Source organism: Solanum dulcamara, chromosome 8 (genome assembly GCF_947179165.1).
Source record: "Solanum dulcamara chromosome 8, daSolDulc1.2, whole genome shotgun sequence".
Classification (NCBI taxonomy): domain Eukaryota; kingdom Viridiplantae; phylum Streptophyta; class Magnoliopsida; order Solanales; family Solanaceae; genus Solanum; species Solanum dulcamara.
This window is the reverse complement of record NC_077244.1, coordinates 72,619,497-72,634,374: the sequence shown is the minus strand read 5'-3', so window position 1 is coordinate 72,634,374 and position 14,878 is coordinate 72,619,497. Positions and strand designations below refer to the sequence as shown.

The following is a 14,878-nucleotide window of genomic DNA, read 5'->3' as shown; positions in this document are numbered from 1 at the left end:
CAGTATCAACTGAGGTAGAATTGAAACTTTGGGCCTATCATGTGAATGAATTTGTTTTTTTGCAAAGAAGATTGATGTCGGAGGCCTTAAACGCTCTATAAGCTAGTACAACTTTTTTTTCTTTATTCATCTAATACTGTTGTTATTTATTTATTGGAGAAACAAATCAATTATTTCTGGCTACATGATTGCGCCTCATTTTGTTTCTAGTTTCTATTGGATTCATTGAAAGGTAAAGAACTAGTTATTTTCTAAACTTCAAATAAATTAAGGGATTAATTAGAATTTACTCTGACAAAATTGATCAAAAACATGTTTTGAAACAGAAAAGCCTGTTGTGTGTTGTGTGTGTGTGTTGCTTGTTCGAAGAGAGCAGGACATGCTTTATCTAGGGTTTTTTGGTTTTCAACCCGTGCTTCGGTATCAGTATTGGAGCATGATTAAATTTGTATTCTCGCTAGAAAGTCCCGTAAAATATTCTCTAACAAACACAACTTCATATGTAGAACTCGAGCTTGAGACCTCTGATTAAAGACGAAGGAGTAACATTTATCACCCTGCACTAATGTTTATTCATTGTTTTATCTATTTTGGTATAAGAGAAACAAGCAGCAAAAGCTTTATTTATTTCATTATTGTTCTATGAAATGCACTGATAAAAATATTAAAAGGTCATGGTAACAAAACAATGGCGTTAAATCTGGTTGAAATAAAATGAGAAGGGTATTTGATCCAATTAAAGGAAAATTAATAAAATTGGCAAGTGAATTCTCATATTTATATGCAAGACCTTTACAAGCACTTCAACTTATTTAGACTGATCAAATAAGAAACAAACTATTTGATTGAACCTGTATCAATTGCTTAAACATAAGGCAAGGCAGGACATAGACATGTCCATGATTTTCATTTTTTTTTTTACAAATATTACAATTTAATTAATACTAATATATTTTTGTTCCTACTCCACATTATCTTGCATGCTTCGGATATCTAACATAAGCTACGTGAGCCATGTCCGCAAAAAGCGCTTGATGCATAGAAGGTGGTGGATGATGTAATATCACGAAATTTTGATTTTGCTTTCTTCAAAACTTTGCCAAGTGATTTGCGCAGTTGTTACGTGGTCTAAAAGTATGAACTAGAGAAGTCTTGATCTCAGACAACAGAATTTTGCACTCTTCTATCACATCATGATCTGTATGAACTAGAGAAGTCTTGATCTCAGACGACAGAATCTTGCACTCTTCTATCACATCATCATCTGGGGTGATTTTTGGCGACATCTCTCACATGACTAAGCAACATCAAGACGTCATTTGAGTCAGTTTCAATAATCACTAGCCCACAATTCCGGTGTAAGGCTTGATGTTGCTTTCATATTAAGTCGCCCATAGAATTCGCCTAGCCACCTTCCTTTTTCATCTCGTGCAACACCTCCGAATTCTGCTAATCCTGAATTAGGCATAAAACTGCCATCTGTGTTGATTTTGACGAACCCTTAAGGAGGAAAAGACCAACTAATGAAGCTTGGATCAGATGTCTGATTGTTGATTGAAGATGATAATGTCGAGTTGTATTTTGTGTTACGGAAGCCTGAATATTTTGTGCGTGAGAACAAGGCATATACAATGCCATGGTTTTGACGCTACTTTACGTACTAAAATTTACATAGATAAATAATATGGAATGATCAACCTCTAAATGGATTTGTAAACCGTTTCTGGGAATAAACAATCCCAATCCTAAATGGTATAGAATTAAACAAAGTGGAATAAACAATTTTTGGAATTATTTAATCACAATCCTACATGGTTTAGGATTTTTAATAAAAGTGAACGTGCACGGTAACAAGGTAACTGGTATACTAATTTGCAAAACGAATCCTAACATATGAGTGTAATCACAATCCTAAATGCTTAAATTTATCAGTTTTTATTTGGCGTCAAATATGATGATAAAAGTTATACTATAATGTTAAGCAGCAAATTTTTCAAATTTTAACTCAGCTAGATGGTTTTCTATCTTATTCCACAGGTTTTGGGGCAATGAGAGCTCGTGGAGCAAGAGTAACAGACATTGCTATCATTGTAGTCAGGGGCGTATGCAGAGGGGCCGGGGTAATCGGGTTCATGTGAATCCATGCTCTTTTCTCGATATCATATATTGTAGTGTTATATTTTTTTTAAATTATTTAAACATAGATATGTGAATCCACACTCAGTATCATATAATGTAAGATTGAGTGCACCTCTCTAAATGAGGTTAAAAATTTGAATCTTATACCTTTCTTGTTTTATTTCTCTTTCTAAAATTAGATAACACCTCTGTAAGCGGTTATTGATAGCACTTTTTGCATTTTAACTAATATTTTTTTTGCTATAATCTTTCAAAATTTTCAGGTTTATCACATTGAAAATTACTAAAAAATTTTAGTAGGGTATAATTTGTATATAATTAAACCAAATGTATCTATTAAAACTAGTTTCTATATATGAGTGTGTTAATAAATGGGAGAAAATACTATTATGAATCTATTTTAATATAAGACAAACAAATAATAATTTTTTTTTATTTTCGTAATTGTTCTATTGAACAAAAGGATCTATATATATTTTTTTTGAGGGTTTCCACCAAATGTCCGAAGCCGTTCGTACTTTCTTATTATTCGTTAAGTGGGTCAATCGATTGACCGAGTTAGACCGGATGACCATGTCACGTAACTTTTCTCAACATCACAAATGAATAATAGAGATGAAAGAAACTTGTGGGTGAAATACGAGTCTTAAGTTTTGTACATTGAGTATTGAATTTTTCACACCATCAAATTAAATTGATGACTATTAGTACTCTCAAACTATAATGAGGTGTAATTTTAAATTATTTCTAATAGAAAAAGATAAATTCAAATATTTTCTTGTGTATAAAAGTAATCATTTTTGACAAAATTCATGCTTCATTCCACTAGAAATATTTTTCCCTTCTCAACTGAATGGATTTAGAACACAAAGTGGGTATTTTAAATGTGCATGTGTGTCCATAAAGAAAATCTCAAAAGATTTGACAAATTTTTCATTTATTATTATATTTTCAGTTATAGTATATATGTCTAGATTTACTTTTAAATTCTTATTTTATATATATTTCTTGATTTGTTTAGTAAGTGTTTGAAAAATTTATCATTTTGATAGCAAAATTAGAGATGTATGAAATGTATCAGTAAAAATATTAAAAAGGTGATGGTAACAAAATAATGACGATATTCTGGTTCATGAAATAAATTGAGAAAAGTATTTGATTCAATTAAGAAAAGAAAAATAAAATTGCCAAGTGAATTCTCATAGTTATATGCAAGATCTTTATATGCCCTTCAATTTATCCGGACCGATCAAATAAGGAACAAACTAGTTGACTAAATTTGTGTCAATTATTTATACGTAGGCCAAGGCATATCATACACGGCGGCGGATCTGAGATTTTCACTTAGAAATTTGAAAAATAAAAATATAAATATGTAAATTAGAGTGCAAATATAAACATCAAAGGGAAAAAGTATCAAGTTATTCTAACGGTTTTTTTTAAAGCAGTAATTGTACACCAGCAAAGAATTCAATTTTAAACAATTAAGTAGCTTGTGCACCCAGTAAAAATCAAACCTGCAAATTGGGGATAGTATTTGCGGCTCAAGTTTGGGAATCTAGTACCACTAGGCAATCTCTCCTCTTTGATTTAGATGGTTCAAAATTAGTATACGTACAAAAATATAAAAATCCTACCCCATAGATACTGTGTTATTTTTTGTCGAGGGAGTTTGGGTGAACCCTCTGACACCCACGTAGGTCCACCCCCTTCCCCCGATCATAGACACATTCAGAATTTTCAGAAAATGAATATACTACGATGAATCTAAGACAAGAAACACCAAAAAAAGTAATGAACACTTTATTTATTTCATTATTGTTCTATTGAACAAAAGGATCCATGTTCGTATAGTTGTTGTAACAAGAAGAAGAAGATAGATTTATGTGTTTGATGGAATAAATTTCATTTGCCTCGGTAATCCTTCTTGAAGAGAGGCTTGGCAGCAATCAGGGTTCCACCGACAACAAGTTGGAGTAGATGCACTAGCACCTTCCAGCATAGCTAAAATAACCATAAGCACAAAAATCATCATCACCATCTTAACAAAAATCATACTTCCTTCCATTAGAAATAATTTTCTTTCTTTCTCAAGTGATTGATCTTTAGAAGAGATCAGAGTGGGAATTTATATTTATATACATACATATGTGTCCATTATAAAATCTTAAAAGATTAACCAAATCTTCATTAATTATAAAAAAATCATAAAAGATTCATGGCAAATCTTCATTAATTATTAGATTTCTATTTATAGTCGATAATCGATATGTCTAGGTTCACTTTTTAATCTTCATTCTATAGATTTTTTATTTATTTTTCAGTTAAGTGGGCTGGGCTAACAGATCGATCGATCGATTGAGTTGGGCTGGATATTTCTGTTACAAAACTTTTCTTAACATAAAAAATTAATAAAAAATAAAGATGAATGAAATGTACTTGTGAGTGAAATATGAATCTATGTTTTGTGCATTAACTCGCAATATGAATGTCACGACCCAACCCCGTAGGCCGCGACTGGTGCCCGAATTGAGCACCCAAACGTACCCTTATCCCAAATTAGTCTATTTTTTTTTGAATAAACCAATGTAGTGATTAGTAGAAATTGCTAAATATATCATAAAAGTAGATATACGCACGAGAGTTGAAAGGTTGTCACAAAACACACAAAAATCCAAACCATATATACAAAACCCACAACATAACTCTGTCTACAGACCTCTACAGATAATAGCATAGTCATATGACGGGACAAGGCCCCGTCGTACCCCTGACCAACATATCCAAATATACAGAGATAAAGTCAGTACCAAAATACAAGCTCCGAACAAGGGAGCACTGTCAACGACGCAGCAAATATCCTAAACAGGTGGATCAGCAAATCGAACTTCGGTACCTGCGGGCATGTAACGCAGCCCCCCGAAGAAAGGGGGTCAGTACGAAAAATGTACCGAATATGTAAAGTATGAATTATAATAAATAAAATCATAGTCTAAATAGTATGTGCAAAAAATAAAATAAATGTTTAGAATTTCAAAATACTTTTCATAATCCCAAATCATATATGCAAATACATATGCCGTATCCGGCCCCATTTTATGGGACTCGGTGAACAAAACGTGGTCGCCCTCCTGTCATTGGCGCCACAACACATCATAACATCAGAGTAGGGAATATCTCCGTAACAAATCATATCATATCAGATGGCCATATCAAATCATATCATATCACAAACATATATGTACATGGCACAGCATAACTCCGTGGCATAACATTTACCACCCCATGTACATGTCATACCTGCCCCCTCACGTCGGGACACGGCGAATAATGCAGAGAAATACGCACGAAAACATATCCTGGCCCAGGCTCAGTGAAAGAATGGTTACAGTATGCACGAATAGAGTAGTGAGAAACTAAATGCAATTTAAATTACAAAATATTTATACAGACTCGATGGCATAATTTCGATAACAAATCATAAAAGGAAACTTGAATAATAATAATAGTACAAATACTTCTAAATATATTATGGAAATTTAACGGAATAATTATTCATATAATATTAGGAAGCATAGCAAAAAGTTTCTTTCAAATTTTCCCTAACATAATTCAAACGGAATAACAAAGAAAAATTCGGAATAGTGGGGCCCACCTCGGTCAAATGAGGTGGCGCATACAAATCACGTGTGTTACACCTTATAACATTATTTAGAAGAGTTTTAAGGTAGTCGGAATTTATTTGTGCAAAATCTAGAAGTTTAGACAATTTTTCCAAAACTATTCATAATTACCTAATTCAATTCTATTGAATAGAAAAGGGAAATTTTCGAGCGTCGATTTCGAAGAGTAGAGTGATCCCCGAGGTTCGTATTCACTCCTATTACATCTAGGACATGCCAAGAGAAGAAAATGTAAAACTTTACATACCTTTTTGGCCTTTTACGGTTGTCCAAGTTCAATTTCCGTTTCCTCCAAAATCTACAATTGGTCACATTTACCAATTACTATTCATAAGACTTTAAGAACTCAATTTTTCCAATACTTGTCTACAAAAATTTCGGCAGCATCTCCCCTATATATATGACAACCCCGAGATTACAACTCGGCCACAATATCAACAACCAAGCCAACATCAACACCAATTCCATCAATAATCAACTTAAACACACCATAACATAAATTGATGTAATTTTCCAATTAGTGCAACAACTTTCAACCAAACTTTGCATTTCCAAATAAATATGAATATTTCATGTTCATAATTAATTTCAACTCATTCCAACATAGGTGAAAAATATTCCAAGTAAACTATTCAATATTCATCAATTCCATATTTCACCCAAAAATTCCATAAATGCAACAAAACTATTACAATTCATTTTCTTCTTTCAACTTCATAATCAAATTCATTTCCTTCTTTCAACTTCATAATCAAATTCATTTCCTTCTTTCAACTTCATAATCAACAACAAGAATCCATACTTTTAATAACTTACCTCCATATTCTTATAATATCATACTAAAATTACATAATTCCTACAACCCATTTTAATACCAACTTACACCATATAAACTTCATTTATATCCCAAAAATCATAACAACAACTAACAAATTATACAAACTTATTTTTTTTTCCATTTCATCACCTAACCCATATTTCCAACTTCAATTAATTTCATCCAACTTCCATTTTCAACATCAAATATTTATCATACTACTATTCAAATACTACACCAAAAATACTACACAAAAATTCAAGTCTTCTTGCCAACAATCTTACATACACATAACTTATTCATATGTCCAAATCCAACCATATAACTTCCATATTTCCATGGATTCTACACATCTCTACTTACTACAACATAAACAAACTTCATAACACAAAGAAATTGGATTAATTCTTACCTTTTCCTTCCAACTTCTTCACTTTACCAAAGCTTCAAATCAACCAAACAAGCCTCCTATCTTCCAAAAAAACTACACCATGTTGTAGAGCACCCTTGACTTAGTAGGAATACTAGAAAATTATAATTTTTGGGATGAAATTTGAAGGGGTAATTTTTTGGTCTTCTTGTCCGATTTTCTCTCTTGATTTCTCTTCTTTCCTTTGCTCTTCTTCTTTCTCAAATTGTGTAGAGAATTCTAGGATTTTATGACTAAGGCTCCCATGTGAAATTTCCATTTTGCCCCTCACCTTTCCTAATATTTCCAAGTTGAAATTCCACCTTTGCCCTTAACCTTTTATAGTATTTCCACATGTGAAATTCCAATTTTATCCCTAACCTTTTATGGTATTTCCACATGTGAAATTCCAATTTTACCCCTAACCTTTTATGGTATTTCCACATGAGAAATTTCAATTTTTACCCTTAATAAATTTCCAATATTTCCACATTTCAATTTAGTCATAAGAATTTTGTATCCAACAAGGTCAACCATAGCCTTGCCCTTGACTTATTACCATTATCCCCAAATTGTCCTAATGTGAAAAATACGGGTCATAACAATGAATGTATGTTTTGTGGACTTGTCACGATGAAATTTTCCGAGTCATGATGACACTTACTATAACTCATCAGTAGGTAAGTCGAATCGTATCCCAGAATTAGATTAAGGGTAGAAACTAAATCAGAATAATCAATTTTAAGAAATTACAGGAGAATAAGTGGAAATAAGCCAAAATATATATACAAATAAAAGATCTCTCCTAGTACCTGGAAGTCACAGAGCTGCTACAAAATAGATACAAGTCCCAAAAGTGAACTATAGAAATAAAGACTTGTCTCAAAAAGCAAAAGACTAGTCACTATATACAAAAAGAGATAAGTAAAATCCAAAACGCAATGTGCTCACTGTCGTCCCGAATCAAATTGTTGCAGGCTCAATATCAACACTAATAGATGGTGCTCGGACCCCTTGAATTTTTGACACCATCAAATTAAATTAACCTACAACTAACAGTTAAATTATATTGATAGTGTAGAGTCCTCTAAATAAAGTCTATACAGTATAAATTAATCCTTTAAATATATATCATGGTAAACCAAAATATTTTGTCAGACATGGAGGTTTCTCCATTAATATTTTTGCCAGCCATTGAAGGAGCTTAAAGCTCAAGTTCTAAAATTTGATTTGCCGCAAACAAACTTTGTTTTGACTTTGAGCGGGTGATACCTCAAGAAAACTGAAACAGAGAAGTTCAAATGTAAAATTTGGAATTATTTGAACGTGTAGCTGTATTAAATTTGTATATAAATGCTAAACAATATTATTATATTTGTATTAAATTACCACACACCAATATAAACTTCATACATAATTTATACATCAATTAGCGTTCAAAACTCATCAAAATTTTCTTTCTTTTCAATTAGTGTTCAAAACTAACAAAAAAAAATTTTGAGTCAAGTTAGACAGGACTAACCATGTTAGCCCATTTCAACTCAAATAGTTGTTGGGCCAATTTTACCCCAACTCATTTACTAACTCGACCATTTTAACCTGCTCAGATTTATTTCAATCTGCTCATTTGACACCCTAATGACAACAAATTAATGATGATTATTAATCTGATTAAAATAATATAATATTTTTTGAAATTGCTTATAAATATCGACGACTATTTTCCACTTAACAAGTGAAGAGGAGAGAAAAACAAGATTTAACGAGCTTTATAAGGCCACCACTTCCCTTCATTCATTATTTCACCAAGGTCCAAATCTCCCATTGGGCCCGCGCTTTTTTCAAGAATCCCGCACCTGCCAAGCCTTCCTGAGCCCGCGCTTTTTCGAAGAATCCCGCACCTGCCAAGGCTTCCTGTTCCTTCATTTATTATTTCACCAAGGTCCAAATCAAAGCCTTCCTGTTCCGCCGAATCTGTTGGCGCCCAAGCTTTTTTTAAGAATCCTGCACCTGCCAAGCCTTCCTGTTCCGCCGAATCTGTTGGCGTTGCCCTATTTAGAGTATTTCAAAGAATCAAAGTTCCTACTTACAATCATCCGTTAATATAAGAGAAGTCGGGATTTGAAGTTTATGGGTTCGAAGTTCTAGTTTTATTGACCTACTAGATTCTAAATTGAAAATTTGTACATAAAGATATTTTAAGACAAATACAGGGCTTGAACCTAAGCTATTGGGTTGACTGAACGCGTATACCACACTCTAGCTCCGCCCCGCAAAGTGATTATGATGTGATTGCCAAAGGCAGAGAAGTAGATAAAATTATCAGTAATCTCAGGACTAAAGTAGCACCAAATTAAAGCAAAAACCAGCAGACACTATTTTTAATCCAGAAAAGGGTGTTTAATTTCAATGCAATACAAGAATCTCCAAACCAGAGAATTAAGAAATGTCGAAATGACTATAAGTCCTTTGAGTTAATCTCAGATTATAGTTGAAGCCAAAGAAAAATCTTTGATGAGAACTACATATGGTTAATTGATCAACATGATAGATCAAGGTACTTAACGCCACCTACACACGAAAAACTCATAATCGGGGTGCTTGTTCACGAGTGTTTCTGTACCATTCGTTCTCACAGCTCGTGACATAAAAGATGCAGTCTGCTCCAGTGTCATTAGTCGATCTCGTAGAACTGAATCCGAGGTCACTTCTTTCAGGTACCTTGGCTGAAACCAGCATTCATCCTAGTTTCGCCATTCATAGAAATGAAAAAAAACACAAGATTAGCTTTGAAGTAGAGAGCAAATAGTACTAGTCGTGAACTTAAACACATTCAATGGTGTAATCGCGCAGTTATCAATACCTGAGCATTGTAGCTTTGGAGGCCAACAATTGGGGAAACTACGCAGGCAGGGGAGCCAAGTGTCTGGCCTCTGTGAACATAATGGCCAAGTGAATGATAAGTCAAGAAAGAAGCACGAAAGTTACCGCTTGGTATCCTATAAATGGGGTACCATGCAACACAAAACCTGCAAATACACAAAGTACTATTTCAAGTTTGCTCTAGAACTTGAAGACGATTATACTTTCGCATACAAAAGACAGAAGCCTGGGTTGGGCGACACATATTCAAAAACTAAATATAATCATCATATAGAAGCCTTTCCATTCGAATCAAGAATGTCTCTACTTATGGAATAAGGGAAGTGAACGAGTTAAAATATCTCAATTTATGTGATGTAGTTGGACTGAGCACGAAACTTAAGAAATATGAGAAGACTTTTCAATGTTAATTCCAAAACTACCCTTAAGATAAATGAATTTTTAAATAGAAGAGTATACCTTCTTGTACTTTTTGCTGAATAAGTAGGATCCAACATGGGTAAATGTTAGATAGTGTCATAAAACATTTGTCAAATAAGAAAATATGTCATTCTTTTTAAATCTGACTAAAACAAAAAAGTGCGTCACATAAAGTGTTGGATCTCCAAACATTTGTCAGTTATATGCCCATACTAACCACGAATGAGGGTGCAGGTCAGGCAAGCGTGCGGACTGTAGGATTGATGGATCTCCATGACTTGAAGGCCCATCAGCAGCAACAAGTTCCTGAATCCTAGAATAGAGTAGTTGGAGCAAGCCCAAGAAATAACTTATGATTAATAAAAAAATAGTATTGCTAACAAAAACAACATCACTAAAATGGATTTTAAAAAAAACTTATGATGTACCACACACTTTTCAAAGAACGGTTTACGACTTTGAGGCTGTTCATGTTCGAAATATTCAAACAGAAGCTCATCAGACAACTTAGATTCAACTGGTGGATCTGCATCGCTGCAATCTGACGATGACCTGGAGTCAGAGACAACATTCTTTTTTCGTAAAGAGCTTGAGTTCTCGACTCGAGGTTTAGGTACAAGTAGAGAAAATCTTTTGTGAAAGTTTCCTGTAGGTGAACCCTGAGTTCCATTATCCTTGAAGAGCTGAACGGCTGACAAAGAGGGATTAAAATATGCACTGAACTTTAGACGAGAAGTTGTATGTTCCTCTACTTTTACTTGTAAACCATAGTTTCCATGTTTCTCAAACCACTGCCACAAATTCCATAAAGAGATATTTGGTATCTCGTACTTGCATAGAGGTGCACCTTGACCACCTTGAACAGATGGACATATAACTGGAGAGGCAGAACGAACAAATTTCTCAAATTCAGCAACAGGATAGCCCTTCCCCATCTCAATGGCTTCAGCGGCTAGGTTCGCCCCATGTGCCTCATTCACTGCCCAACAAATGTCATTTTGACGACCACAAATTGTTCGGGCTTTATCTTCAGGAATCAACAACTTTGAAGCACCAGCATTCAAAGAAGCTCCACTGATAGGAGATCCTTGCACAAACACACTCTTATTTCTACTCAGGTCCTTTGAAACGCGCTGTTCCTGATTTGTATCTGCTGATAAATTAACATTAACAGCGCTAGGAAGTTTTTTATTCAAGGTAGCATCGTCATCAGCCTGTGATAAATCGAAGTTTTTCAAGTCACAATTGCTTACATTAGCATCCTTCTTCTGAATTCTTCGATTATTCAGGTTTCCAGCATCATTAGCTGCATTGACAGTTGAATCATTTCGCTCTCTCCTCGCGTATTTATTTTTCTTTCGCGCCATCTGTATATGTTACTATGACAGTTTTTCTTCTCGATTGTTTGAGATATCTCAAGTAGAAGAAATGTCTCTTCTGGATATAGGAAGAGGTTATTCTAAAACATGCAGCCAACAGTCGTCGGATATATTACATTCGTATTGATGAATACTTGCCTTTATCACTGCTTGAACCAAGAAAAGTCAAAAAGTCGTTAATCGCTAAGTAAAAAAAAAACATATTATCACCAACAACTTAGTTTCCTTCAAGTCAATGCTAGTCGGAATTATCACCAACAACTTAGTTTCCTTCAAGTCAATGCTAGTCGGAATAACATCGTAAATTCAAGTCAATATCCCAAATACTAGCAAATCATAACTAGCATGAACTGTATATTGGAGTTAATTCATCATTGGACAATACAATGAAAGAAAAGAAAAAAGGCAGAAAAAGAAATAAGAGGATAAACTTTACAAAGCAAGTGATTGAAGATAAACAACAATATTAAATACGACTACTCCCCGGACAAAATCCAAAGCAAATTTCCTACTTAACTTTCCGGGATACGACAACTATTACTCCTCAATTCCAAAACAAGTTGGGTTCCGACTATATAAATTCTTACCGAAAACTCAATGAATGAAAAAATCAATAGATAAAAAAGAGAAGAGCCCAATGAGCATGTCAAACTCAAATTGCACACTTACCTAATGCGGACAATAAAAACAGAGGACCAACAAATAAATGCAAAAAACCAGCTTTAATCACTATTTCTTGGTAAATTACAACTGAATAGTCACATATCAGTAAATAAAAACAACCAAGAAAGAGAAGCAAAAGAAGAGTGTCGTCATTGCAAAAGTAAATAGATCAATTCAATCACGAATAATGTTTTTCTTTTTGATAACTATGGTGTCCGGGCCAGCCTGCGTGCAACTCGACCTATCCCACGAGACACCTATGCACTAGCGAGCGGTACTAGATAACTCTGTCCATCAAAGACATGACAAATGGAAAGAAATCACCTAATGTTTGTCTCTTCTAGTATTTGAACCTGAGATTGGTTTTCAACTCATCTCATTGACAACTAGGTCATGCCCTTGGGTCCTTGAATCATGAATATCATACCTGTGGTTCGTTTGGTTCACTTACTAGTTATGCAAGGATAAAAATATTGCATGGATTGATTATATGGTGATTAATAATCAATGGACTGTTTTACTAGGAGTAGGTGTTCGGTACTTCGGTTTTCGAATGTATACACGAAACTGTAGTTTTTAGATTTCGTTTTATCCTGTTCGGTTTAGTTCGGTTTCAGTTCTTTGGTATGGACTTGGTATGCTATTGACTGCTTAAAAATAAGCTATTTTCAGTTTGTACATGATGGTTGGGAAACTAACACACCAAACTGACATTCTATAATTGATTCGTTTTCGTTGAAAATTATAGTGTGTAGATAAGGAAAAAGGATTGTTTTGTATATATACAAATTATTGAATTCCCTTTACAATGGGGAAGAGTTTTAGTATATCAGGAAGGCGGCTTAATAGTTGCTATAAATTGCATGTACTGATCTTATGCGTTTCATCAATGTACCATATATCCTTTTGATATTCTTTTTACAAAGAGGAGAAAACAGGCACGGAAGGTAAACCAAGACTATGTCTGCAGTTAAACTATAGTATTAGCCACCTGAATAGTTGATCAAATTCGCGGACCTTCTTATGAGTAAACAGTTATGATACTAGAACTCGATGCCCTATGGGAATTCCCATCTGTAGGCTGGTTAAAATACAATACATATGGGGCTTCGAAGGGAAATCCAGGTCTAAGCTCCTATGCCTTTTGTTTGAGGAATGAAAGAGGGAATTTAATGTATGCAAGAGGGAGCTACTATTGAAAACACCACTAACACTGTATCAAAGGTGAAGGAGATTCTAGAAGCATGTAAACATCGCAGGCAGGAACAACACAATAATATAATCATTCAAACAGACTTTATGCTATTATACAAGATTCTAGAAGAAAAATGGTCATGTCCTTGGATAATCACAGAGATGGTGACAGAAATCAAAACATCCTTACAGGACAAACAACATACATTCCAGCAAATTCTCAGGGAAGGAAATCAACTAGCAGACTAATTGGCAAATATTGCAATCGATAAAGGACAGTGCAACTACAAAGATTTCAGTAGTTTGGAAGTAGCAGGAAGAAAGATCATTAACAGTGATAAACTAAAATGTCCCTATTTGAGAGTAACTCCAGTAAAGGGATAGATGGGACAGGGAGGTTCAAAGTGTTAGGTGTTTTATTTTTAGTTGTTTGTTTATTTCTTTCCTAGTCGATTGGACCATGTAGGGAATGGGTTTTGCCCGAGGTGGTGTAAGGTAGTATTTATACTCATTACTTCATCAATAAAATACCAAAATTTAACCAAAAAAAAAAAGATGCCCTATCAAGCATGTTATCCTATTTTGAATTTGGTATATTCAGCATCATCAGATGCTAGTTACAATAGTGGTTCCAACGAAGCCAATTTAGTCATTAGTAAATCCGAAATCAATGAGCTCTAGGCTTCAATTTATTGGTTGATCCAAGTATGTTAACCCTAGTCAGATTTCATCCTTTCACCATTTTCACAGCCAAAAAAAAAAGAGCTCCCCTGTGAAGGTAATCAGGAGAATATTTCAAGTTCTTGGTGAAATTAGTTATTGAAGTTACTTCCATCTTACGTAGAGTTCGTGAATTGTTTCCATATCTTTTTATTTTTAATGTAACTTGTTTAATTTATCATTGATTTATTTTTAATTCAGAACATAAATTGAAAGAGAATATAATTGGTGTGAGAGACAATTTGGTTGAGATTTAACAATGAAGCTCTGTTAGTGAAATTTTTAGAGCCGAAGGCAACTGAATATTTTTCGTTCTCTCCTGAGTCCTGATTGAGAGATTTGCATGGAAGCATTCATCTTAGATTCAATCCTATACAAGAATCAAGCTCTCGAAACATCTAGAGAATTCGCTTATTGTTATTCAATTACAAATACCTCCCACCTCTAACAGCAAAAAAATTACAATGATATTAAAGAGTAAGGAAAAAAAGATATAAAAAATAAGATGGTGTTTCCTAAAATTCCCCTTTCCTTATGGGAAGGATTTATTTGGCTGGGGAGAGGAGACAGT

The 14,878-nt window shown here is 34.0% G+C and overlaps 1 long non-coding RNA gene across 1 annotated transcript; it reads right to left on the bottom strand.

The window, feature by feature from the left end:
- Positions 1–4,734: 4,734 nt before the first annotated feature.
- Positions 4,735–7,489, bottom strand: LOC129901655 (uncharacterized). Its single transcript, XR_008769893.1, has 2 exons — positions 6,070–7,489; positions 4,735–5,035 (listed from the first exon to the last, which is right to left on the bottom strand). It is a non-coding gene; the product is annotated as an uncharacterized LOC129901655 (long non-coding RNA).
- Between the last annotated feature and the right edge of the window lie 7,389 nt (positions 7,490–14,878).